The following is a 25,211-nucleotide window of genomic DNA, read 5'->3' on the forward strand; positions in this document are numbered from 1 at the left end:
GAAACCTCATCTTTTCCCAAAACAAGCTGGGCCAAAGCCATGGAACGCATTGCTCATAAATCCTGGCTCTTGGCAGGGAAGCAGACTCCGGGGACAGTTCTATGTTTTAAAATTGACATTATTGAGATATAACTTATATTAAATAAAGTCCATCATTCCAATGAGCTTTGACAAATGCATTCACCATCATAATCAAGATATAGACTATTCCCATCATTGCTAAAAGTCCTAAATACACTTTTTTAATTAAAAAACCTTTTAAAGAGTAATTTAGGTTCACAGCATATTTGAGTGGACAGTACAGAGATCCCCGATACACCCTCCCTCACACGTGTACAGCTTCCTCCACGATTGACATCCCCCACTGATATGTTTATTCCAGTTCACTAACCTACGTGGACACGTCATTATTACCCATCGTTTACATTAGGATTCGCTCTTGGTGTTGTACATTCTATGGGTTTGACAAATGTATAACGACATGTATCCATCGCTACAATATCAGACAGAATAGCTTCACTGCCCTAAAAATCCTCAGTGCTCCACGGTCATCCCTCGCCCACCCCCACCCCTGGCAATCACCAATCTTTTTACTGTCTTCCTAGTTTTGCCTTTTCCAGAAGGTCACATAGTTGGAATCATACAGTATATAGCCTTTTCAGACTGAATTCTTTCACTTAGTAACATGCATTTAAGATTCCTCCATGTCTTTTCATGGCTTGATCGCCCATTTCTTTTTAGTGCTGAATACTATTCTATTGTCTGGATGTATCACTGTTTATTTATCCATTCACCCGCTGAAAGACATCTTGGTTGCTTCTAAGTTTTGGCAATTCTGAATAAAGCTGCTGTAAACAGCCATGGGCAGGTTTTTCTGTGGACATAAGTTTTCAGTTCACTTTGGGTAACTACCAAGGGTCATGATTGCTGGATCGTATGGTAAGAGTATGTTTAGTTTTACAAGAAACTGTCAAAATGTTATCCGAGGTGGCAACACCATGTTGCATTCCCACCAGCAATGAGTGAGAGTTCCTGCTTCTCCTCTTCCTCACCAGCATTTGATGCCATCAGTGTTCTGGATTTTGGCCATTCTGATAGGTGTGTGGTGGTATCTTGTTGTTGTTTTAATTTGCATTTCCCTGATGATGGATGATGTGGAGCATCTCTTCATATGCTTATTTCTCATCCGTACATCTTCTTTGATGAGGTATCTGTTAAGGTCTTTGGTCCATTCTTTGATCAGATTGCTCATTTTCTTATTGCTGAGTTTCGAGATTTCGTTGTATATTTTGGATAATAGTCTTTTATCAGATGTATCTTTTGTAAATATTTTCTTGCAGTCTGTGTCTTGTCTGCTCATTCTCTTGACATTGCCTGTCACACGGCAGAAATTTTTAATTGTAACGAAGTCCAGCTTAGCGACTATTTCTTTAACGGATCACGCCTTTGATGAATCTAAAAAGTCATCACCATCGCCGAGGTCAGCTAGGTTTTCTCCTAGGTGATCTTCTAAGAGCTGTGTAATTTTGCATTTTACATTTTGGTCAATGATCCATTTTGAGTTAGTTTTTGTGAAGAGCATAAAGGCTGTGTCTAGATTCATTTTCTTTGCATCAAGATGTCCAGTTGTTCCGGCACTGTTTGTTGAAAAGACTGTCTTTGCTCCTTTGCATTGCCTTAGCGCCTTCGTCAAAGATCAGTTAGCTAGCTTTCTGTGGGTCTATTTCTAGGGTCTATTTCTTTCTATTCTGTTGCGTTGATCTGTTTGTCTGTTCTTTTGATAGCACCGCACCGTCTTGATTGCTCTAGCCTTACAGTAAGACTTGAAGTCAGCTGGTGTCATTCTTCTGGCTTTGTTCTTCTCCTTCAGCATTGAGTTGGCTCTTCTGAGTCTTTCGCAGGGTCTTCTGGCTCTTTCTGGGTTTTCACATAAACTTTAGAATGAGTTTGTGGATATCCACAACATCACTTGCTGGGATTTTCTTTAGAACTGTGATGAATCTATAGAACAATTTAGGAAGAAGTGACATCTTGACAATATTGAATTTTCCTACCCACGAACATGTAATATCTATCCATTTATTTAGTTCCTCTTTGATATTTTTCATCAGACTTTGTTGCTTTCCTCATATAGATCTTAAACAAATTTTGTTACACTAACGCCTAATTATTTAAGTTTTTGAAATGCTAATGGAAGTGGTACTGTGCTTCTAAATTCACTGCTGGTATATAGGAAAGCCATTGACTTTTGTGTATTAACCTTGTGTTCTGTAACTTGCTGCAATCACTTACTAGTTCCAGGAGAGTTTTTTGTTGATGCTTTCAGATTTTCTACATAGATGATCATGTCATCTGTGAACAGTTTTATTTCTTCCTCCCCAATCTGTATACCTTCTATTTCTTTTTCTTGTCTTATTGCCCTAGCTAGCACTTCCAGTACAATATTGGAAAGGAATGGTGAGAGAGGACCTCCTTATCTTGTTCCTGATCTTGGAACCATTCTAGAATCAGAACCTTGTGCAGAGCACCAGTGGTCAGCGCACCAATGGGGCGGAGGTGGAGAATGCCGATTATGGCTGGACAGGCATGTTGGCTGCACGGCATGACTTACCAAGCACCAGGCCTGCAGGAGGGTGTGCTGGGGGAGGTGATGGATCAGCCACCTGCCTTGCTTTGGCCAATCAGCAAGTAGGGAGGTTAGCTTGTAGTTTTAGGGGAAAGAGATCCTCAGGTCTCACTCATGGCAGTGCTAAGTAGGGCATAGAGGGGGTAAAAGTGACAAGCTCTCAGGGACTTGGATGTGGCAGCTGGCTCCTGATGTGGCCCAGGGGTCCCATCAAATTGCCAGTGTGGCCTGAGGCACCCCAGAAAGCCCCTCTTTGGGAATCACAGCAAGAGTGGGGAAGAGCATGTTCTGGAGTCACACAGCCTAAGGGGAAAACTGGATGCTTTGCTCCCACCCGTCGGGCAAGTGATGACACTTCAAGAATTGGTTCCTCCTTTTTGAAACAGGGTCCTTAAATAAGACCCTTGGTGTCTGACCCGAGAACACTCCACACATGAGGCGACTCTTATGATTCCCCCGGGCCACCTTCTACCACTCGTCTGGAGCAGACACCATGGTCCTGCAGAGATGCGCTTGGGAAGGGAGAGAGCAGAGTCGCCCTGAAGTAACCGTCAGAGAGGTGTTGGCTCTAGCTGACCACAGAGCTGGGGAAGCAGATTCTGGACAGATGGAGTGGGGTAGAGTGTAGAGGTGAGAGCAGGAGACCCGTCAGAAGCAGGGCTCTGGGACAGCAGTCCAGGAGGCCCAGCAGCTGCAGGGAGGTGAGCAGAGGGGAGGAGAGCCACCTGCTCCTCCTCCTGCATTTTGCCCACCCCGCACCTGGAGCCCGGTGCCAAGCAGACTTCTGTAGGCAACGCCAAGCGTCCTCATGGGATGGCCATCTCCTGGAAGCCAGTCTGCCGGCTCGCCTGGGTGCTAGGAACCCGGCTGAGCCTGGGTGCAGAGGAACGGCTGGCTGGTGTGCAGGGGTGAGAAGTGGCTTCCAGGTGGCCTGCGTGGTGCTGGGCAAGAGGTGATGCCAACTGGGGAATGAAGAAGCCAAACCAAACCCTGTCGCTCTCAAAGACAAAATCCACCTTGAAGGGAACACTTTAGAAAAGTAAGAGGGAATTCCTGAGCAGGCCTGGTGCGCAGCAAGCCTTCATTCCTCACCAGGGCCTGCAGTTGTCAAGGCTAGCCCCTTTCATGGATAAGCACACCGAGGCACGGAAGGCTCAGGGGACCTTGGGGGATGACAGCCCAGCTCTGGAGGCAGAAGATCCAGGTTCTAATCAAGGCTCCATCACCAACAGTTGTAGCCAAGTGACCCTGGGCAAGTCACTCACCCTCAGTGTGCCTCAGTTTCCACAACTGTAAAATATCTCATGATTTCACCTCCCTTAGGTCTTTCTTCAAAGGTGCCAGGTGGACCCCATCATCGCTCACAGGTATCAGCTGCCCCTCCCAGGGGAGGAGGAAGCTCTCCTGCCCCCTCTGATGCAAGGCTAGCTACGTGTCCGTCCGCCGGATGAAACATGGGGGCAGCGGCTCGTTTCCGGTCTGAGAAGGAGCTTTAAGAGGCAGCACGTGACGCACCCTTTTCTTTTCTCGTTGCCACGATTCCAGAAATGTTCCAGAGAAAGACGACTTCACGACTCTGGTTCTGGAGGGAAGACGGCACAGAGCAGAGCCAACGGGGGGGACACAGAGCATGAGGAAGAAATAAATCTGTGGCCTTGGCCCCTGAAGCTTTGGGTGGCGTTGAGCGTAACCTCTCCTGCGCTGCCCAGCAGATGCCCCCCGTCCTGAGCGCCCCATGCGCTTGAGCTGTCCTCCCGCACGCCCGGTTCTCCCCAGCACTCACCACATTTGCAACTAGCGACCTTCCCTTTACAGTTTGCTTGTCTTCCGTCTCCCCTTAAAGGAACATAAACTCCGTAAAAGCAGGAATATTTGTCTCGTGTTCACGACTGTATCTTTTGCACCAGCAACAGCGCTTGGCACATGGAAGGCACATGCATGCACACACATGAAACATTGAACAAATAAACACAAAATAGAAGTTAACCTAGGCTCTGTCCTAGATGAAATATATATGTTTTTAATTTTAAAAAATGACCCAACATTTCAAACGCTATTACTATGACCCCCATTTTACAGATGAGAAAACTGTAGCACAGAGCTTTCGAGAGCTTGCCCGAGGTCATGCTGAGCCAGCAGGTGGGGCCTGTCCAGTCTCCAACCGCTGTGTCATTTGGCCTGTCAACAGTGCCTTCTTCACCACGTTTGTTGGGAAGTGGCCAAGGGCTCGGGACCCGAGAAAAATCAACGAATGGCCGAAGCCATGGATGGCGTGCAGCTGGCCTGCTGACGTAACTTGCCCACGGTTGCAAAGCTCAGAAGAGGCCGGGCAATGTCCTCCCAGGCCTTCTGACCCCAAAGCCGGCGCTTGTTCTGGGCTTGCGCAGGTCTCAAGCTTGGCCGAGCTCCAGGATCACCTGGGCGATTTCAGAAACTGTGGGTCTGAGTCAGAACCTTTGCAGATAAGCCCAAAGCTTTGGGCTTTTACAGAGCAGCTCAGGTGCAGCTGGCCCACAGACCAGCTCGAAGGAAACTCTGCCCCACTCCCGGCTCATTGCCAGGTGGTGGCAGACCCTCCACTGCTCTCTGTGGCCAAATGACAGGACCCAGGGGCAAGCCGGCCTGTCACCCTGCCAGCTAAGGGGCCCGGCCCTGGGCTTCCACCCTCATGTTGGCAAGTCCCCAGTCGAGCAGTTTGGTGGGGTTTATCGATTTCACCTCCCCTCCCACCCCAGCTGAGACCCCAGCCCAGACCTCTGGTGTTGTGAAGAGTGGCAGAGGGGTGACCCTGTACACAGCAGCCACGAACAGGTTGAGAGGGATGGTCTACACCAAATTCTGGTTTCTCTCAAGACAGTGGTTGGAAAGAGTTCCCTTCATGGGAGCAGAGCCCCAGGTGCCCACCAATATCCCGTCTGTTATTCTCCCCACACGCTCCCCTCCTCCTGGATTAAAGACGCTGGTCCCCTCCTGACAAGACTGCGTGCTGGACACCAGTGAGAGTTCTGGGAATTTCCCTTTTGGAGCTTGTTATGGGCTGAACTGTGTCCCCCAAAATTCCTATATCAGAGTCCTAACCCCTAGTTCCTCAGGTCATGACCTTATTTGGCAAGAGGGTCATTGCAAATGTAGTAAGTAAAGATGCAGTCACATTGGAGCAGGGTGAGCCCTTAATCCAGCAAACTGGTGTCCTTACAAAAGGAGAAACTGAGACCTGGAGACAGGTGGAGAGATCGCCACGTGAGACAGAGCGGAGATCAGAGGACGCTTCTCCAAGTCAAGGGTTCCAAAGATTTCTGGAAAACGCCAAAAGCTGGGAGCGAGGCCTGAAACAGATTCTCCTCTGAGCCTCAGAGGGAACCAACCTTGCCGGCCCTTGGTCTGGGACTCCAGCCTCCAGAGCTGGGAGAGGATGGCTGCTGCTGTTCCGAGTCCTGCACCCTGCTGTACGTCGTCACGGCCGCCCCAGGACGCTCCTGCAGGGTGGCAGCGAGAACCTCCTGCATCTCGGGCCAAGGAGCTGAAGGAAGGGGCCTTGGAGGCTGAGAGTCATTCTGTCCCTTGGGCCACAGAGAAACTCATCTCACGTAGCAGAGAATGAAGTAAAAAAAACAATGTGAAATGGAAACGAGAGAGAATCCTGTAGATGACCAAACTTTCTGCTGTGCCCCCAGCCCCGGGGCAGGCCCAGGCTCCTCCCGGATTCCTTAATCCCCCTCCAACACACACAGTGCTGGGAGTAGGAGTTTTTGGGCTGCAGATGACAGAAGCACTGTTACTGCACGTGCTTTCTCAAAAGGGCGAGCATTTGGCTGTCACACCCTTAAAGGCCCAGATCATGTTCCCAGATCCAAACCCTAAAAGAGAAACTCGACTCCGAATGCTGCTGCTGCACCCATGCATCTGTTTCTGCCTTGTTTCCAGGCCAAAGCACGACCCCGGGGTTTCTCCTTGGCAGACACCGGCAGTTTCCTTCCAGCATCCCCTCCACTGCTCCTGCGGCAGAGCCCTCTGCAGCCACATACTCCAGAGAGGGAGCCTTTCTCGCCCCTGATGGGAACGGGAACGTGGTTGGTCTGAGCCGGTCCTTCCTCTTGCTGAGGACTGGGTCAGGCCCTGAAATGTGGTCAGTGGTGTTGAGGGAACGTTTTTGCAAACCCCGGGGAAGCATTTTCCTCGCTAGTTTAAGAACAAAAGAAGCATTGCCAGGAGACCCCAGCTTGCATGTGATGCCCAGACGCACAGCAGCCATCTTCCATCCCTGGAGGGCGCCGTGCCTGCTGTGCAGCTGATAGAGGAGTGGAAGGTGAGAGCCTTCTGGGCCTTTGATAACGTCATCACAGTGCTGAAACTGCAGACTCTGGAGCGCCCCCATCTCTGACTTCTCATTTTATGGAATAACAGACATCTTATTGTTTACACTCTCTTGGTCAGGTCTTTTGTTACATACAGTCAAAACCATATTAACTTCCATACTTCCCAAAGCAAAAATACATGAATTGATGACGGCTCTTCCTGGAAAAATCATCGCAAATGGGCTGCTGTCATGGTCGTGGTCTCATATGGGTTCAAAGATGCGTGTACATAAGGAAAGATGTAAGGGGGCAAGACAGTGTAAATATCAAACTGATGCACTCGCCTCTCTCCTGAGATCCTGTTCTGCGGCCCCCCACCTCCAAGACCAAGCCAGGAGGCATCTCACCCCAGGGAACCCGGCCTGGGGAACAGAGTCCATCGTCAGCACTACATCTGGGAACTAGGATTACGAGAACTCTTTAGCAAAACAAGAGAAGTGAAACAGATGTTGCCAAGAGAAGGGACTTCTAATTTGTTCTCTCTCTCTTGAACTCATCAGGACCAAACCTAAAAGTCACACTGAGCTTCTTCCAAGTTCTGTGGGATGTCCTTGCTGCCTGTTATTCGTAAGCCACATCCAATGACCTTTCTGCTCTGGAGGATGTGGAGGGAGGAGAGTGGATGGAAGGAGCCACAGCAACCTCCACCGCGGGTGCCATCTTGGATGGAAGCAAGAAACAGTGGAATCTTGGAAACGTGAACTCTTTATCCAAGTGAGATCCAAATTTACTTCAAAAGACTGTTTTTGAGGTTTTAGGGAGCCAACACAATGCCCCTTTTCCCTTCTGTATAGTTTCCTGAGGCTACAGATTGGACGGCTTAAAACAGAAATTCATCTCTCACAGTCCTGGAGGCTGGAGGTCAGAGATCAAGGCGTTGGCAGCGTCGGTTCCTTCTGGGTGTTCTGAGGGGGAATCCGCCCACGCTTCTCCCCAGCTTCTGGTGGTTTGCTGGCGATTCTTGGCTCCCTTGGCTTGTAGGTGCCTCACCCCATCTCTGCCTTCATCTTCATCTCCCTGGGTGTTTGTGTCTGTGTCCAGAGTTCCCCTTTCTATAAGGCCCTCAGTGATGCTGGATTAGGGGCCACCCTACTGACCTCATCTTAACTACATCTGCAGAGACTTTATTTCCAAGTAGGGTCACATTCTGGGGCACGGGGTGGATGGTGTTTAGGATTCCGATATATCTTTTTTAGGGGACAGTAATCAACCCATAACACCTCCTTAGTTCAGAATGAATGGTTTGAGAGGAGAATAGATGTGTCAGACAGATAAAGACAGAAATAGCAGCCCTTGGTTGCTGGTCACGTTGATTGAGATCACGTGCCTTAGATCAATAGCCATAACGGGCTCCGCCAATTGAATGTGCCCCTCTCAAACCCTCCGGGGAAACTCAGCACACCATGGGAGTGTCTATCAGCACACCCACTCTGTGGGCAGGTAAACGCAACAGCAAAGACAAGCAGCTATTACTGCTCCCAAATTCACCCATCAGAGAGTTCCCTCCTGCTTTGGGCCAGGCAGCCTCTGGTGAAGTTCTCTCACAAACCCACCCTCCCCTTCCTTCCCACTCACCTCATCCTGTCCCCACCCTCACCCACCGCTCAGTGAGGTAACATGTGGGAGGTAACCCACAACACTCAGAGAGAAAGAGCTGGGTTTCCATTGCACATCTGTGTGCGACATCAATAAATGGGAAGCCAATGGATATAGTGACATGATTCAAAATAAAATACACCATAATATACATTAATAGACTATGCGGTGAGTCTAGACTGGGTGACAGAAATATATAAGTATTTCAGAAACTCTGACATCTGCCATGACTCAGTCCAGTTGGCATGGATGCCCGCCTACCGGTGTCCCTGACGTAGGCAGGTCCTGAAAAAATATATGTTAAATAGATGTAGGGATGGATGTGTGTGGAGTCAGGGTCAGTCTGATGTGGTAATTAAATGCCTCTTTTCAGTGCTTTAGCATTATAATATTTCAATTTTGTGAACCTATGTATAAATTGTTAGTAACAAGTGAAATGTGAGAGCAAATAAAAAAATTAAGCCAAATGGAAAAATTATTTTGAAGGAATTAAACCAAACTGCTCAGTCTGAGGGGGCAGTCCCTACAAGACCGCCCTTGCTTCAGACACTGGCTCTAATTTTGGGGTCCCCAAGGGCACCCTCAGTGCTGAGCGACTGGCTAAAATTTTGGGGTTCCCCACAACCATGCTCAGGTTTGACAATTTGCTAGAACAACTCGTAGAATTCAGGAAAGTGTTGTGCTTGTGATTGCAGGTTTTTGACTGCTAAAGGATGTCAACAGTACCAGCCAAAGGAAGAGGTGCATAGGGCCAGGGAGCTGACCGGGAGGGTTCCACGTGTGAAACTGCTGTGTCCTCTGGACATTGTCGCTTTCCCAGTATCAACCTCTGACAATACACGCTGAGTGTCCCCAACCCAGGAGGCTCACCCAAGCATCAGAGTCCAGAGTTCAGTTGGGCCTTCATTGTGCAGACACGAGTGATAGAGTCATCCGCTGTGTGGTTGAACCCAACCTCCAGCTCCCTCCCCTCCCGGGAGCTCAGGCTGATTCCTTGTGTCCCAAAGCACAACCCTCTAATCTCGTGGTTGGTTGGTCTTCCCGGCACAGCAAGCCCCTTCCTGAATCATCCGTTAGCACAGAGCATCACGGAGGATAGCCTATCAGATGTGGCATGGAGGGCTCCGCCATGACTTGGAAATTCCATGGGGGTAGAGATTACCTCCCAGGCCCCAGGAAGAAAGCCAGTGGTACTTTTAGGTGGGATCATAATTCCTTGTTACAAAGCTATCACAGCATGTGACTGAATTGTAAAGAGACAAATATTTATGGTGTTAACTTCTGGATCCAGAAACGGAAGCCCCCTTGAAGGAATACTTAAATTTATGAAGACCTAAGTGTGGGGTGTTTTGGAGACGCCTGTATGCGAACTCACGCAAAGTAAAATATATGAGATTGTAGCATATGTTCTGCGTATCCGAGGTGTGATGGTGCATGACGGCAAAATTGTTGAACATTCATAAAGATGGGGACAAGAATGCCATCACTTTGCTGGAGGAACTTGTGCCTAAACCTGTGTCGGTCGCTGAAAAGTGGTCAGCAGCGTGACTCACTCATTCCGTGGTTGCACGGTGCCTGCTGTTTGTGAGATGGTGATGGCTCTCTGAACACTCACTTTCCTTCAGAGGTCATAATTTTCACCACAAGATCATTCTGAAAGGGACTCTTGTCCCCAGTCTTCTGAAAGAACCCCAAACAGTAATCAGTCCATTTAAAAAATACTTAAATAACAATTTTTATCTCCCCAAAGGAAACTGGCTAAAGAGTCAGTCACTGGTTGCTAAAGAAACAAAACCCACAGAGCAGGTGTTACAGGCTGAATTGTGTCACCTCCAGAATTGGTAGGCTGAAGTCCTGACCCCCAGGACCTCAGAGTGTGGCTGCATTTGGAGACCAGTCTTTACAGAGGTGACTGGGGTAAAATGAGGTCATCAAGGTGGAACCTAATCTGATGTGACTGCGTCCTTATAAGAAGAGGAGATGAGGACACAGACACAGAGGGACCATGTGAGGACTCATGGAGAAGAGGCCGTCTGCGCGCCAAGGAGAGAGGGCTCAGGAGAAACCAGCCCTGCCGACACCTTGATCTTGGGCTTCCAGCCTCCAGGACCGAGAGAGTAGATTTCTGTTGTTGAAGCTGCCCCGTCAGTGGTATTTGTTACTGACCCTGAGCTGACTCGTGCCATGGGTGGACAGAAGCACTGAAGACGCTCTTAAGGGAAAACCACATGTAAATCAAGTGTATCCTGCAGAGTGGGAAGGCCGCAAGCTGGGGCTCTGATGGGAGCACAAAGGGGAGGCGGACGGGAGCAGTGACACTAAGCCGCCACCTGCCTCCGTGTGCTTACAGTTCCGTCCATTGGAGCCCAGCTCCTCTTCCTGTTGGTTCAGGAAATTTGGGATCATCAATCAGGGTCTCACAAACCTGCCCCAGCATTTATTTTGAGTAATATCTGACAATCAGAGGGGCATGTGGCCAGCCCACCGAGCCCGGACCCTGGAGGCCGTGGTGGGATCACTGTCCCCCAAATCTACTGACAACAGAGGAGAGGGGGAGGGGAGAGAAAAGAAACTGGCCACCAATTGTTTGGAGCGTGGGGTGGAGGCATTACAACATTGATTCCAAAATATCATTAATTTGTGACATTGTTTTCAACAGCATCAAAGAGGTGTGGGGGAGACAGGAGGGAGGAAAAGTGAAGAAGAGAAATTGTGCGACATGGACCCAGTCTGTTCTCACAATGTCGTATTATTATGAAAGTAATGGACAGTGACTTCAGAAAACTCAGAAAATGCTGTGAAGATCAGGGGTGCAGTTAAATTTCTCACTAATCCGCCCAAAGAAAGCTGATGTTGTGTTTGGGAGCGATACTCAGTACAGAAAATTTGTGCATGTTCTTGTCACTAAATATCATGCTGTGAAAATGTCTATCATGATTAAAAAAAAAATCCTCCAAACATCGTTTCTGCAGCTACACAATAATCCATCCTGCGAATGAGCCACAGTAAACGTTTCCTCTATTTGTAGAAATGTTTCTCCGCTTGTTCCTCATTTTAAGCAACAATGCCACCAACACATTTATGCTGGAAAATTTATTTGCATCTCTGATCACTTCAGCAGAACAGTTCCCAGAATGGGGATCGCTGAATGACGTCAAAACCTGGACTCTGGATCCACGCTGTCAGACCACTCACCATTTATCAGAAAGCTGTGTGGATTCACTACCAGCAACAGAAGGGTGGCCAGTGGCGCTGAAACACAGGGCATGTGTTTCTAAAATCAAAGCCGAGTGAAAGAAATTTTGCTTAGGGGATTTCACAATAGCTTCTGAAATAATCATTAATATCAGGGAATTATAAAGAGCTAGTGTTAGGAGTCTAATTACGCTGCCTCCAGCCCTGGCGTCATGACCTCTCAAGGTCACGTACAGGCATCTGCTCGCCCTGTCCCCTTGGTGTTCTCCACTGCACCCTGCCATGTGAGTCCCCCTCAGCGCCCACCTGGACGCAGCTCTGGCCGTGGGAGGCCCCTCCCCTCCTTTTGCCTCTTCAGCGTCTCTCCAGATGTGTTCCCGGGGAAGAGAACATGTTTTCTTTGCACTTACTAATTTCCTCCTTTACCCAAAGACGGATTTATTTTTGCTCTCCGTATGCAAACGCCCTTGGCTTCCGAGGAGAATTGGGGAGAATCCAGGTGTTTCCAGGCGCCCTTGGCACCTGAACCAACAGCTTGGCTGCTCTCGGGGACTAGCTCCACTGAATGCTCTTGTTTTCCTCTTCTGTCTTCATCTCCTTCGCTGTGCACACGGTAGGCACCAGTTCTCGCTCTCCGGTTGCCACGGACAGCAATGCTCAATGTTCGTGCTTCCAGACAAACAACCCTGACCTTGCTCAGGAAGAGCGGAGCTACTGTTGGATTCAAAAGGCCAGGGGACCCTGGGAGGTCTACTCGGCCAGGTCTGCCCGGGGCTGCTCTTCAGGCCCGTGATTGCTTCCAGATGAGTAGGTTCCCCTCCAGGCGGCCACTTGTCATTGGAAGGAAAGAATAATGTTGGCTGCAGAGGCAGGCCCACAGAGAACTCTCACATGGACCCCAAAGCGCCAAGACTGCCAAGCTGTCACCAGTCCGCATGGCTTGTCGCACCCACATCTTGAACCACATAGCAAAGACTATGACCTTAGCGTCCAAAGAGGCCAGGGTCTACCTCCCGACCTTGCTGCTGTGTGACTCTGAGTTGTCACTCGAACTTGTGAATCCACAGCTTCCTCATGAGGGACAAGTGAGATAATGCACACACAACTCTCACAATCACGCGCAGAGGAGCTCTTCGTGGATGTGACCTCCTCCAGCCACCACACCCCTGCAGCTGTCCCCTGACTTGCTCGGCCTGGGCCACCGCCTTCCTGATGGTAAGGACTCAGCCCACGGAGGGTTCATTCCTCACCTGGTGCAGGTGTGCAAGGGGAAGGTACGGGGCAATGGGCAGGGGCTTAATGTAGAGCTGGGCAGTGCCTGCCTGCTTTTCTGGGCATAAACACAGCCTAAGATGTCTCCACTGCACAAGGGGGCTTGCAGAAAGTGGGGCCGCTGCTCCCCGCACCCCAGTGGAATTCTCAGGGCGCAGAACCCTCCCTCTGACAGAACCGCTCCTCCTCCCGGGCTCTCTACCCCTGGCTGCCTCAGAGCACCCAGGAACCAGCCCACATCCTGAGGGTGACTGAAAGCCGGGGCTAGAGAAACGGCACCAGGACCTTCCGGCTCAGCTGGACACAAGCAGGGCAGGTCTCACACTGGAGGGTCTGACTGTGCACACCACCCACCCACCAAGGTGGGCCTGGGGCTATCCCGAGGCTCAGAGCTGCCTGGGGTCTCCTGTTTTCTTCCTCCCTCTCTCCTCCCTCCCTCCTCCCTCCCTCCCTGCCTCCTGCCTTCCTGCCTTTCTCCCTCTGTTTTCTTTCTTTACTTTTCCTTCTTTAAGGTGTAATTTACATACAGTGAAATGCAAAGGTCCTAAGGGCAGTTTTATAAATCTTCACAAACACAGGCACACATGTAAGCACCACCACCATGAAGATATAGAATGTTCTCGCCTCCCCAGAAGTTCGCACATTATCTTTCCACTCAGGCGCACCCCGCCCCGCCCCTTCTCTGCTTTCTGCCGCCACGAATGAGTTTTCTCTCTTCTGGAATTCCCTGTGCACGGACTCATGCAGCACACAATCTTCTGCACCAGCCTCTTCAGCTCAACATGCTGTTGATTCATTCCCACCATGTGAGTTGCAGGCTGCCCTTTCGTGGCTGAGGAGCTCCCCATGTAAGCGTGTGTGCACGATCTGCTTGTCCCCTCACGTCTCGACGGACACGTGGGTTGTTCCCGTTTGAGGCAACCGTGAGTCAAGTTGCTGCGAACATCCTTTGGACCTTTGGAACATCCTTTGCACCTTTGGGTGGACGCATGCTTTCATCCTCCCAGGAAGGAGTAGGGTTGCTGGGTGGTGGAGGAGATGCACAGAGGGCATTATAAAATGTGCCCAACAGTTTTGCAGAGCGGTAGTTGTGCTGCTTTGTCCCCAAGAGTGTCTGAGAGTTCTCACTGCTCTGCCACCTGCCTTAGTCCCCACAGCTCTCTGTGTGGCACCAACAAGCCCTGGTGACCTGGTGATAGGGACCCTGGGTGACCGTCCCACTAGGAAGCTTGTGGTTTTGGTGAGGGCTGAAATGTCCTGTTGGCATCCTGTCGTCTTAAGGTGCTCCAGGAGTGGGAAAGAAACAAACAATGAATGATCGGTGAGCTTTCAGATTCTCAGCAAAAGGTGAGCCGTGGACGTGCGGCTCCAATTCTGTCAGTGTCCACTCAGGATTCAGTCCATTTTCCAGTCCAGGCTAATTAAAGCTCATGCTTATAGCCGCCTTCCTGTGAGACAGCATAGGGAATGAAACCCGGCTCAGGGTCTGAGTTCTCAGATGGGCTTCCCACCTATCCTCGTCCCCTCCCCCCATGTCACTGCCCCCAACCCCAACCCAGTGGATGAGCCTGGAGTCCCACTGTCTGGCCTGAACGGGCCCCGCCTCTCTCTGGTGGGGTGACCTTGGGCAAGTCACTGAAGCTGTTTGTGCTTTTGTTTCCTTGGCTGTAAAATAAGGATAATGGAAGTGCCGACCTCATGGAAGACTGCGAGAGAACACACGAGTGCACCGTGGGTAGAACACAGCACCTGCACCTGCACGCAGGAAGCAGATGTCGACGTGATGGGAGTGACCACAGTGAAGATGACAGTGCCCCCACAGCACCCATACTTCCCCCTTGTATCACGGCCTGCCCCCAGCCTCTCCATCTCCAGCCCTGGTCCCAACAATGGGAGATCCCACGGTGATCTCTGTGACACAAGACTGATGATGATGTCCCCTTCCTAAAGCCCACCAGTGGCCCCCACGGTCTTCAGGATGAAGTCCAAACACAGTGCCATGGCTCTTTGCAATCTGACGTGTGCTGATTTTCCAGCTCATTGCCTCTGCAAATTCACACAAGCCCTTTGGTCCAGCCATGCAGCCAAATGCCCGCCACCCGCTGGGAATCCCTGAGCTCTCCCTGCAAGACGTTTATAAATGCTCCTCCCTCTCTCTGTGATGCTCCTTCCCCCATGTCCACCTGGCTGATTACTACCTTCCTTTCAAGGTTAAATCTCCTCCAAGAAGCCTTTCCTGACTTTCCACATTGAATCACCCCCCACTCTGGGCTACAGTAATGCATCATGCACACTTTTGGCTTGGCATTTTGCACATTGCTATGTTCCTTTGAGTAGAAGTGGGCCCTTTCTGAGCAGGAAAGTGACTTACCATTTCTGCTTCTGCCCAGTACACAAAATGGACTCAATGATTGTTATTGAATAGATAGCTGGATGGATGGATGGATGGATGGATAGGCAGGTGGGTGGATGGATGGATAGATAGATAAAGGGGTAAATGAGTGGATGGATGGGCAAGCAGGTGAATGGATGGATGGATAGGCGAGTGGGTAGATGGATGAGTGAGTAAATGGGTGGATGGTTGGATAGACAGGAGGGTGGATGGGGACGCATGGCTGAATGGATAGGGGTGTGGGTGGGTGGGTAGTTGGATGGATTGGAGGGGGTGAGTGGAGGAGGAGTGGTTGGGTGGATGGATGGGCAGGTGGGTGAGTGGGTAGATGGGTGGGTGGGTGATTGGGTGGACAGATAGATAGGAGGTAGGTGGGTGTTGATTGATGAGTGGATGAATGGATAGGGAGGTGGGTGGGTGGATGGGTGGGTGGGTGGATAGGTAGATAAATAGATAGATAGAAGGGTTAATGGGTGGATGGAGGGGTGGTTGAGTAGATGGGTCGGTGGGTGGATGGATGGATGGAAGGATAGGTGAGTGAGTGAATGGATGGATTGGCGGGGGCAGGGGGGTGGCGTGCAGTGGATGGCCAGAGGGGAGTGTTCAGACTCAACTGAATGAAAGTGTTGAGACACCATGACATCCTCACCTCACATCCACCCTTGATATGATTTCTCTCTGGTGGGATTCCTTAGTCACAGAGAGGTCTCAGGCAAATCATTTTTTAAAATGATCAGACAGGAACAGAAGGAGGATGACCCTCTTGCTTCATTTTCTCCCTGTGTGAACCCATCCTAACCTCCACCACTAGACTAGCCTTCCCCAAACACCTCTTTTTATTTAATCCTTTTCCAACACCCCCACCCCCCACCTTACCCACCACTGCCCTTAACCACGGTCTCTAGAATTCCAGGAAAAGATGCATTAAGACTGAAGCTATTGGCTATGGAATATTAGGAAACTGTGCTGACAAATGACCCACCTTGTGCCGTTGGAGTCAGGTGATGGGCTCACAGAAACAACAAGACAAAAATAGCAATGGCAGCGAAGGTGTCCTGAGCGCTGATCATGTGCCAGACGCCTCGCTCAGGGCTTCTCACTCACCCCAGATGCCAGACAAGGAGAAGCCTCCCAACCGCACGTTTTTATTGGAGCTCTTGTCAAGAGGACAACTCAACCTTTGGATCAATTCAGTCTTGTGACCATTGATTCTGCAAGTGTCAGGGGCTGACTGTGAGGAAAGTCACCTAAGGCCCTTCTCTCCTTACCCGAAGGTGAATCAAGAGGCGTCTCTTGGCTGGGGGCCACTCACCACCCTAGAGAAGAAAGCAGATACACGCCTGCCACACTGGAAGGAGGGAGGGTGCAGGGACTCTCTTCACAAAGGGCAGGAGCTCCTGTCTTCTTGTTTGGGCTGTCGCTGTGGTGTCCGTGGTCAACTCACTGTGCTGCATTAGCAAACCCCACAACAGCCCTGCCTCGAACTTGTGCGCAGCCAGGGCAGAGCAGTGTGGTGATGAGTGTGGCTTGTCCTAAAGCCAAATCTCTGATTAGGGGATTAGTAGGGAGCAGAGCCCACCTGTGATTTCCCTTGTGGCAGAGCCAAGAGCTCTGAAGCCTGGTGCCACGCTCCGAGCTGCTTAGATGTCGTGCCCACCGGGGATTAGCACCAGAAGTGGCAGAGCTCTCTTTCCGGGGCCATTCCCTTTGGCATACCAACATACTCCAGCGTCTCTCTTCCTTAAAAACCCACCTGTGACACATGACAAAGATTCCTTCCTTGACCAAACTTCAATTGGGCTCCTCTTCTTTAATTAGCCCTCTTCTCAACTAGGCCTTGACCTTGGTCTGCCTTAGCAAGAATCTCCCTGCTCTTGATGGCTCCCCTTAGTGATTTTCCATCCACTGAGCTGCTTGTCCCTATTGTCGTTGGAGTTAAGCTCTGTCTCTCTCCCACCTTGCAGTAGTCTTGAATAAAGACTACTTCCTCACCATTTTAACAAGTATCAGAATAATATTTTACACTCCACGTTTTCCTCCATTTACTAGCCCATTTCTTGGAAAACTTCATAGCAAAAATTCACAGGCCCTCTCTCACCCCCACTGCCCGATACCCCTGGAGCTCACTGCAAATGTGCTTCCATCTTCTCTGTCCTGTTGAACTGGCTTCTTCCAAGTCACCCCTGGACCCCGTGTCCCCAGCTCCAGTGGCCACTTCTCTGTTTTTGTCAGCTCGTCCTCTCAGCAGCACTCAACGTGGGGTCCACTCACTGCTTTCAACAGTTTATTCTCTCAAGCCCTAGGGCATCTCCCTGTCTGTGTCCTTCCTCGCACGCCCTGGCCGCTCCTCCTGAGCCTCCCGAGCAGTTGCTCAAACTCCCTGAATTCCAAGTGTCTGACTGTCCAGAGCCCTTTCCTGGTCTCTCTTCTTTTCTCTCTTTACCCTCTTGCCCTAGGAGACCTCAGACAGTCCCGTGGCTGTAAATACCATTGGGCGTGCTGATGACGCCGAGATTTAACTCCTGACTCCTCCCAGGAGCTCAAGACTTGTATAATTAACTGACAACTCAGTATTTACATTGGGATGTCCAATGGATCTCAAACTTACTTTGCCTAAAACAAAACCATTGATTCTTCTCCCCCTTGCACACACAAAAAACCAAACAACAAAATAAAGCAAAACCTTTTATTCTCTTAGCCTTCCCCACTCACTCCATTCACTCATCAAATACCTGTGGGGCAGGCACTGCTCTAGCTTCTGGGACACTGCTGTGAACAAAAGAGACAAAAATTCCCTTCTGGCAGGTAGCAGCACCATGTGCCCAGTTCCTTAAACCAAAGGTAGGGAACTACCATTATTCTTGTTTTCCCCCACATCTGTGGCTCCCAGCTGGGTGCTTTCCCCAACAAGGGACATTTAGGCAAGGTCTCGAGACAGGTTTGTTGTCATATCTTGGGAAAGGGCACTATTGGCATCCAGTGTGTGGAGGTCAGGTCTAAAATCCTACAGTACATGAGACAGCCCCCCAGACCACAAAGAAAGATCCAGCCCAAAATGTTACAATGCCAAGTTTGAGAAGCCCCAACCTGCACCCAATCCATCAACACACACCATTGGCTTTGCTTCCAACATAAATCTCAATCTTACAGCCCCTTCTACCTCTGTGGCCACCAACCTGGTACAAACTGCCTCTCTCTCGTGAGGTTATTGTAACAGACTATTAAAACAATGAATTTTCCTTCTTTCTCACTAGGCCTTTTATCCTTGTCATCAGGGACTTTCTTTTTCTGTATCCCAGGCAACTATCAGAGGATTTGGCACTTCTTCCTGTGTATTATCATCATCATCACCATCATGATCACCATTATCACTATCATCATCATCACCATCACTATCACCATCATCATCACCATCACAATCACCATCATCATCACCATCACGATCACCATCTCCATCATCATCATCATTACCATCACTAGCACCATCATCATCAACATCACGATCACCACCACCACCACCATCACCTTCATCATGCTCACCATCATCATCATCATCATCAACATCCACTGGGCGTTGACCTTGTTCTGCGCCCTGTGATGTGAACTTTACACACATCATCTCATATAATGCTCCCATGCCTCTCTGGGGTGGGCATTATTGCAGTAATTTTACAGACAGTGTTCCGTTAACTGAGACATTAGGTGCCTAACCTCTGGGAACAGGCTGCCTGGCTCTGTCAAATTACTCCTACACGTCTTTAGGGAGAAGTTATTTCATTTCTCTGTTTCTCAGTTTCCTCATCTGTAAAAGGGGTGAAACAATAGCGCTCCCTTCCCAGAGTTATTCCAAGTGATGTTTCATGGGAAGCAATTAGAATGTTGCCTGGCACACCGTGAGCACTCAAAAAATGTTAACCACTCCATCAACTTGTTTACAGAAAATAGGGAACCTGAGGCTTACAGGGATTAAGTCCCTCACTCAAAGTCATATGGTAAGCGGTCAGTTATAATCACTCCACCACACAAGGCTGCCTCCCGCTAAGACCAGGAGATGGCTGCTGAAAAAAGGGGTGGAACGCCAGAACAACTAGACACCAGAACTGGCTGGCCAGCTCTTTTGATCCACAGGATTCCAAGGAGGCTGGAGACTTCCCTTCCTGATTTCCATCAAATGTTCTAGAAAAACAAAAGCCCTGAATTAGGCTCTCATTGTTTTAACAGATTTAACCTTTTAGAATTCTCTCTGCTTTCCTCTCTAATCCTGCCTTCACCATTTTAGAGGAATAGTGAGATGAAATTTCTCCCCCCTCCTCTCTGTTCTCCGAGGCACCATCGTAATCACCGCCTCCACCCCTCTGCTGACCTCTGCGCACCAATCTCAAACCCCGGTCTCCGAGCCCAGCCTTGCAGGGACAGAGATGAGACAGCGGAGATATATCGATGATGCTTGCTCCACTGTAAGTTAGCCTGTCTGCCTGGCTAGAGAAATTATTCTCAAAGAATGCTGCCTAAAGTTCATTTTTTATCACAGTGACAGAAGCAGATATTTTTAGGGGCCAGTGGCCACTGAGAAAAAGAAAAACGGAAAGAGCCATTGTCCCCAACCAATGAGATATGTCTCAGCCCAGCAATCTGTACTTGACCCCGGGTGGGGAGTGTGGCTCGGGCCCACTGGGGGATGGCCTGAGGTCCTGGAAGAAGCCCCTTCCCTTCCCAACATCCCCGAGACTGCAAGCAGGGTGGAAAAGGTGTCGCCTTTCTTGCCTTCCCCCTACAAACACGCCACACTCTGCTCACGGTGTTCCACCTGTAGGAAGCGCTCTTCCCTCCTTTCCAGTTCTTACACACCTGACGACACAGAGCTGGGGGGTCTCTTCCTCCGGGAAGTCTTCCCTCAATCCCCTTTATGTGTATCTTTTTATCCACCCCCGTTCCCTCATGTGGCTTGCCCTGTGTTCCACAAGGCACACCTCTTTCCTCCTGATAACATCTCTTTGCTTTTTGGAACATTCCTGAATAATCCTCAGAAGGACAGGTAAATTCGTTGGCACCTTGGACCTCTCCCGATGACCCAAAGCCCTCCCTGCCCCTCCTGGGAAGCCGTCTGAGAGAGCCAGCCCTTCTCAATTGACCCCGGATTGAAGGAGGACTGTGACATCAGAGAACCTGGTCTGGGCTGCACAGGGAGACAGGGCCGGTCCTGCCGGCCTCCCCAGCCCTGTCTCTCTCTCCTTCTCCCCACCTGCCAGGGACCTCAGCCAGAAACCAGGGGCCACCCTCACCTCTCCCCTCCTCCACATCCCACTCCCATCCGCAGGACCTGCCCGCCTCCCCTCTTAAATAATTCTCTCCTTATCTCCTTGTCTCCATCCTCATCTGGCTCAGGATTGCATCGCCTTCCACCTGGCCTCTCTCCTTATAGCCCAGTGGGCTTTATTCTTCTTAAATTAGTTCTCGATGTGGCAAAGCCGGAGCTCTCTGTTAGAGACCTGAGCCTGAGCACACCGCTCTGGTCAGGAGCCTTTCAGTGCGTCTGCCGCCACGGGCCGTAGCCCTCCTTGGCCTGACGCGGCCCTTGAGCTTTCCCAGTTGGCCTCCCGGCTTCGGTGGCACCCTGTGGCAGAATTGTTTCACTGGGAGGAGATTTCATCTTGCCGCCTTCTCCTCTGATTTGACATCTGTGTGTCCCCACGACAGCAGCCAGTGTCTGGTGACACATTCCAAGGGGGAAGCAGCTGAGACCCTGCTCTGGAAGTTTTGCAAACTCAGACCTCACCTGCAGGGCACGTCAGGCCCCTGGCCACCGAGGCCCTAAGCCCACTCACACCTCCCCCACAGGGCCCACGTGGACCTCCCTGGGAGCCCTCTCTCATTGGACTCAAGATTGTTCCATAACCCAGCATGCCACAACCACAGCCTGAGCAGCTCTCCCTGGCTACGTGCGTATCAGCATCAACGTGACAAGGAACAGGAGGCCTCGGCTGCGCTGCCAGCGCGGGAGCTTGGTTCTCGGCGCCTGCCTCTCCCCGGGCCATCTGTTAACAGCCGTAGTCAGCGAGCGGCATCCCCAGTCTCGGGCGGGGAGAGCTGCCTCACCCGCGGAGGGATCTGTGATGTCTTGGCAGACCTGGCACCTTACAAAGCACCATATGCTGGAAGAAAAGAAAGATGTGCTTTCTGTCTGGTAGGCATGCAAGGTGATGTCTCGGGATGTGCTCGGGAAAGAAAAGTAATGCGACGAGAGTTTCCCAGCTGGGTCTGCAGGCTGTGGGCAGCAGTAGATATTCCACAGATGACCACGGGAGCCCCAGAGCGGGCGGTGGCACGCCCAGGGTCATGGAGCATCCCTCCCATGCCAATGCAGCCTCAGATCGAACGTGTCACGTCGCTCAACTGCGCTGTGGTTCACCTCGGAGGGGACGCCCCTTGCAGACCAACGACAGCAGCGAAAGGCCAAAGCTGTGGAGCATCCGTGATGATTCCTGAAGCTCTCTGGGGTTCCCAGGCTGGCTGCAGAGCAGAGCCTCCTGAGGCACCTGCACAAGACTCCTGGGGCGGCTGTGACAAAGTCCCACAGGCTGGGTGGCTTACCCAACAGAAATCTGTTGTCTCGCAGCTCTGGAGGCTGGAAGTCCGAGATCAAGGTGTCGGCAGGGCTGGCTCCTCGGAGGCTGTGAGGAGCATGGCCCAGGCCTCCTCCACCTCTGGCGTCCCCAGCAACGCTTGGCATTCCTCGGTTTGTGGAAACATCACCCCAGTCTCTGCCTCTGTCTTCAAGTGCGCGCTCCCTGTACGCGTGTGTCTCAAGGTTCCCCTTTTTGTAGAACACCCGTCATGTTGGGTTAGGGCCCAGCCTCATGATCTCAGCTTGACTTGACTGCCTCCGTAAAGACCTTATTTCTAAATAAGTTCACATTCCAAGGCACTGGGGGCTTAGGACTTCCACTTAACGAATTTAGGGGGCCACAATTCAATCCATACTCAAGCCCTTTCCGAGTACACCTCTTAGGCCCACCCGCAGAGGTCCCAGTTCATTTGCACCTGTATTGAAATCCCAGCTCCCACATGCGTCCCACAAGGGCTCATGTGTCCCAACTGCCACCCCCTCTCCCTGCTCACACTGTGCCCTCTGCCTGTGTTCCCAGAGCCAGCCACAGTGATATCCTCCTTTCCTCAGGCCTTTGCTTCTGGTCTCACCTCAGGGCCTTTGCACTGGCTGTGCCCCCTGTCTGGAATACTCTTCCCAGACTTTTGTCACGGGCTCCCTCTCTGTCTTAGTCAGCTCAGGCTACCATAACAAACAGCCATGGACTGAGAGGCTTAAACAACAGACTTTTATTTCTCACACGTCTAAAGGCTGGGAAGTCCAAGGTCAAGGTGTTGCAGATTCAGTTCCTGCTGAGGACCCTCTTCCTGGCTGGCAGACGGCTGCCTTCTCGCTGGGTCTTCACCTGGTGGAGCCTTTCAGATGAGAGCCCCACCCCCGTGACCTCACTGAGGCTTAATTACCTTCTTATAAGCCCTATCTCCAAACGCAGCCACAAGGGCATTAGGGCTCCAACATACGAATTTGGGGGCACAGCTCAGTCCACAGCACAGAGCGACACAACACCAGGATGGTGTTTCTGCTCTAAAGCAGGAGCGTGAGCACTGGCTCAGTCTCGTGGACCCCAATCCTGACCCAGCTGGGGTCTCTCACCCCGTGTAGGATCAGAGAGGCCTGGGGTGGTGTTGGGCGGGCTGGTCCCACCTGGTGTGGAGCACATCCCTGGAGGCACTGTGCCGACGGCATAGACCCAAAGCTGCCCCAGTGTTGTGTTTGGGGCCAGCAGTCCTGCTAACGCCCTGCCGCCCGTGTGACGCTGGAGTTGGTTCAGTCTCAAGAAACCATCCACGAAGAAAAGAAGGCTGGTGAGGCGCTCGGGGCCCGCTGCCCGGGAAGAAGGTTTTGTAGAGAAGGCCTGGGGCAAGCCGGGGCGACAAGGACTCAGGGGTTTCCGGGAGCTTCCACCAGCGGCCTGAGGAATCACCCAGCAGCCCCCTCGACCGAGAACTCAAGAACCCAAGTGGAACTAGTATTGAGCTGAGAGACAAGCCGAGCTGGGGCCAGCCCTAAGCGCCATCTCCGCGGAGCACTGCCAGGCCTGGGGCTGGGGCCCACAGGGGTCGTGACAGCAGACGGTGCTGGTGTGGGCATCGCAGGGCGGCATGTGTCACTGCACAGGTCACCTTTGCTTAGCCCTCTTTCCCCCTCCTGCAGCCCCTCGTCCTGTGCGGTGATTTGGGGCTGACTGATGGCCTCTCAGCCTCCCCGTGGCCCCCTCCCTGCTCCACCAGCTGTGCTGAAACCGTCCCCTCCAGTCTTCCCCCCTTTGCCCCCGACTTTGATCCTAGCAAGGCCCAGAGGGCCAGACCAGCACACGGCCCCTCGTGATGGTCAGAGGATGCCGTATCAGTGTCCGGGGGCTGCGATCACAAAGACCACAAACTGGGGGGCTGAAGCAGCAGAAAGTTATTCTCTCATGCTTCGAGGGCCAGAATCACGAAAACCAAGGTGCCAGCTGGGCCACGCTCCCTCCAAAGGCTCTGGGGAGGGTGCTTCTTGCCTCTTTCAGCTTCACGAGACGCCCTTGGGTTGGTGGCAGCGGCGCTCTGACCTCCTCCTCTTTCTTCACAAGAACTTCTGTCTCCTCGCTCCGTGTCTTCCCTTCTTTCTCTTGTTGGGACACTTCTCACAGGATTTAGGGTCCACTCGGGTAATCTAGGATGGCTTTGTGTCAAGATCCTTAGCTTAACGACCTCTGCAAAGTCCCTTTCTTCAAATAAGGTCCTATCCACAGGTTAGGACGTGGGCGTATCTTTTGGGGTCACCATTCAGCCCACTGCGGCTGTGTATGCTTTAGTACCAGTGCGGGGCTGAGAGCAGAGCCTGCCAGATGCAGGGCAGCATGTGAGACGCCCCAGTCTTGGGAAAGCGGGGGGAAGCACAGGGCAGGGCCTTGCTTCCCAGCAGGAAAGAAAGGAAGAGGGAAAGCAGACAGGGAGCGAGACCCCGGTTCTGGGGCTGGAGAAAGTACGTCCTCGAGAGCTGGAGCCCCTCCTCGCTCTGGAACTGGCTGCCTTGGAGCTTCTGGAGGAGACCCCACCCAGGTCCCTCATGGAGCCGAGGGGGACCCCGCCAGGCAACTGTTTAACATGCTCACTACAATCCTAGCACGAGAAAAAGAAATCCGATTGAGATTTCCATGGGAAATGAAGTTGGGGAAATATAATTACTTAAAATTGATTCTGCGCTCCGACAAAGGCAAGTCTGAATAGATCAGCCTAAGCCACACGATTAATCCAATTAAACGAAACATCTAAATGAACCCAAACTGGGATTCAACAGAAAAGAAGGCGAGCCTCTGCCCGGCGGATGGAAGTGCTCCGGGGGGGGTCCTCCCCAAGTGCAGCCCGTGGCAAGGTCACTCAAGGACAGGGCCACAGCCTGACTCCTTCCTCCGGGGTCTTGGAAGTCTCGTCCAGCCCTGACAGCCTCGTGGTTAGGATGGGACCTCCATGCCCATTGCTTTAAACGTGTGTCTGAGAAGGCTGTGGAGAATCCCATTATTCTATCATTTATTCATCATTTATCGGGCATTTCTTATGTCAGAAACTTGGAGGGGATGGAGAAAAAGGGGAAGAGACACGGCCCCCTCTGTTCATCCCTCCTTCCCTGCCGTGTCCCCACTGCCTGGACCCCATGTTTACCGGTGGCAGACTCTCCACCCGCGTT

The sequence above is a fragment of the Equus quagga genome, chromosome 5 (genome assembly GCF_021613505.1).
Source record: "Equus quagga isolate Etosha38 chromosome 5, UCLA_HA_Equagga_1.0, whole genome shotgun sequence".
Classification (NCBI taxonomy): domain Eukaryota; kingdom Metazoa; phylum Chordata; class Mammalia; order Perissodactyla; family Equidae; genus Equus; species Equus quagga.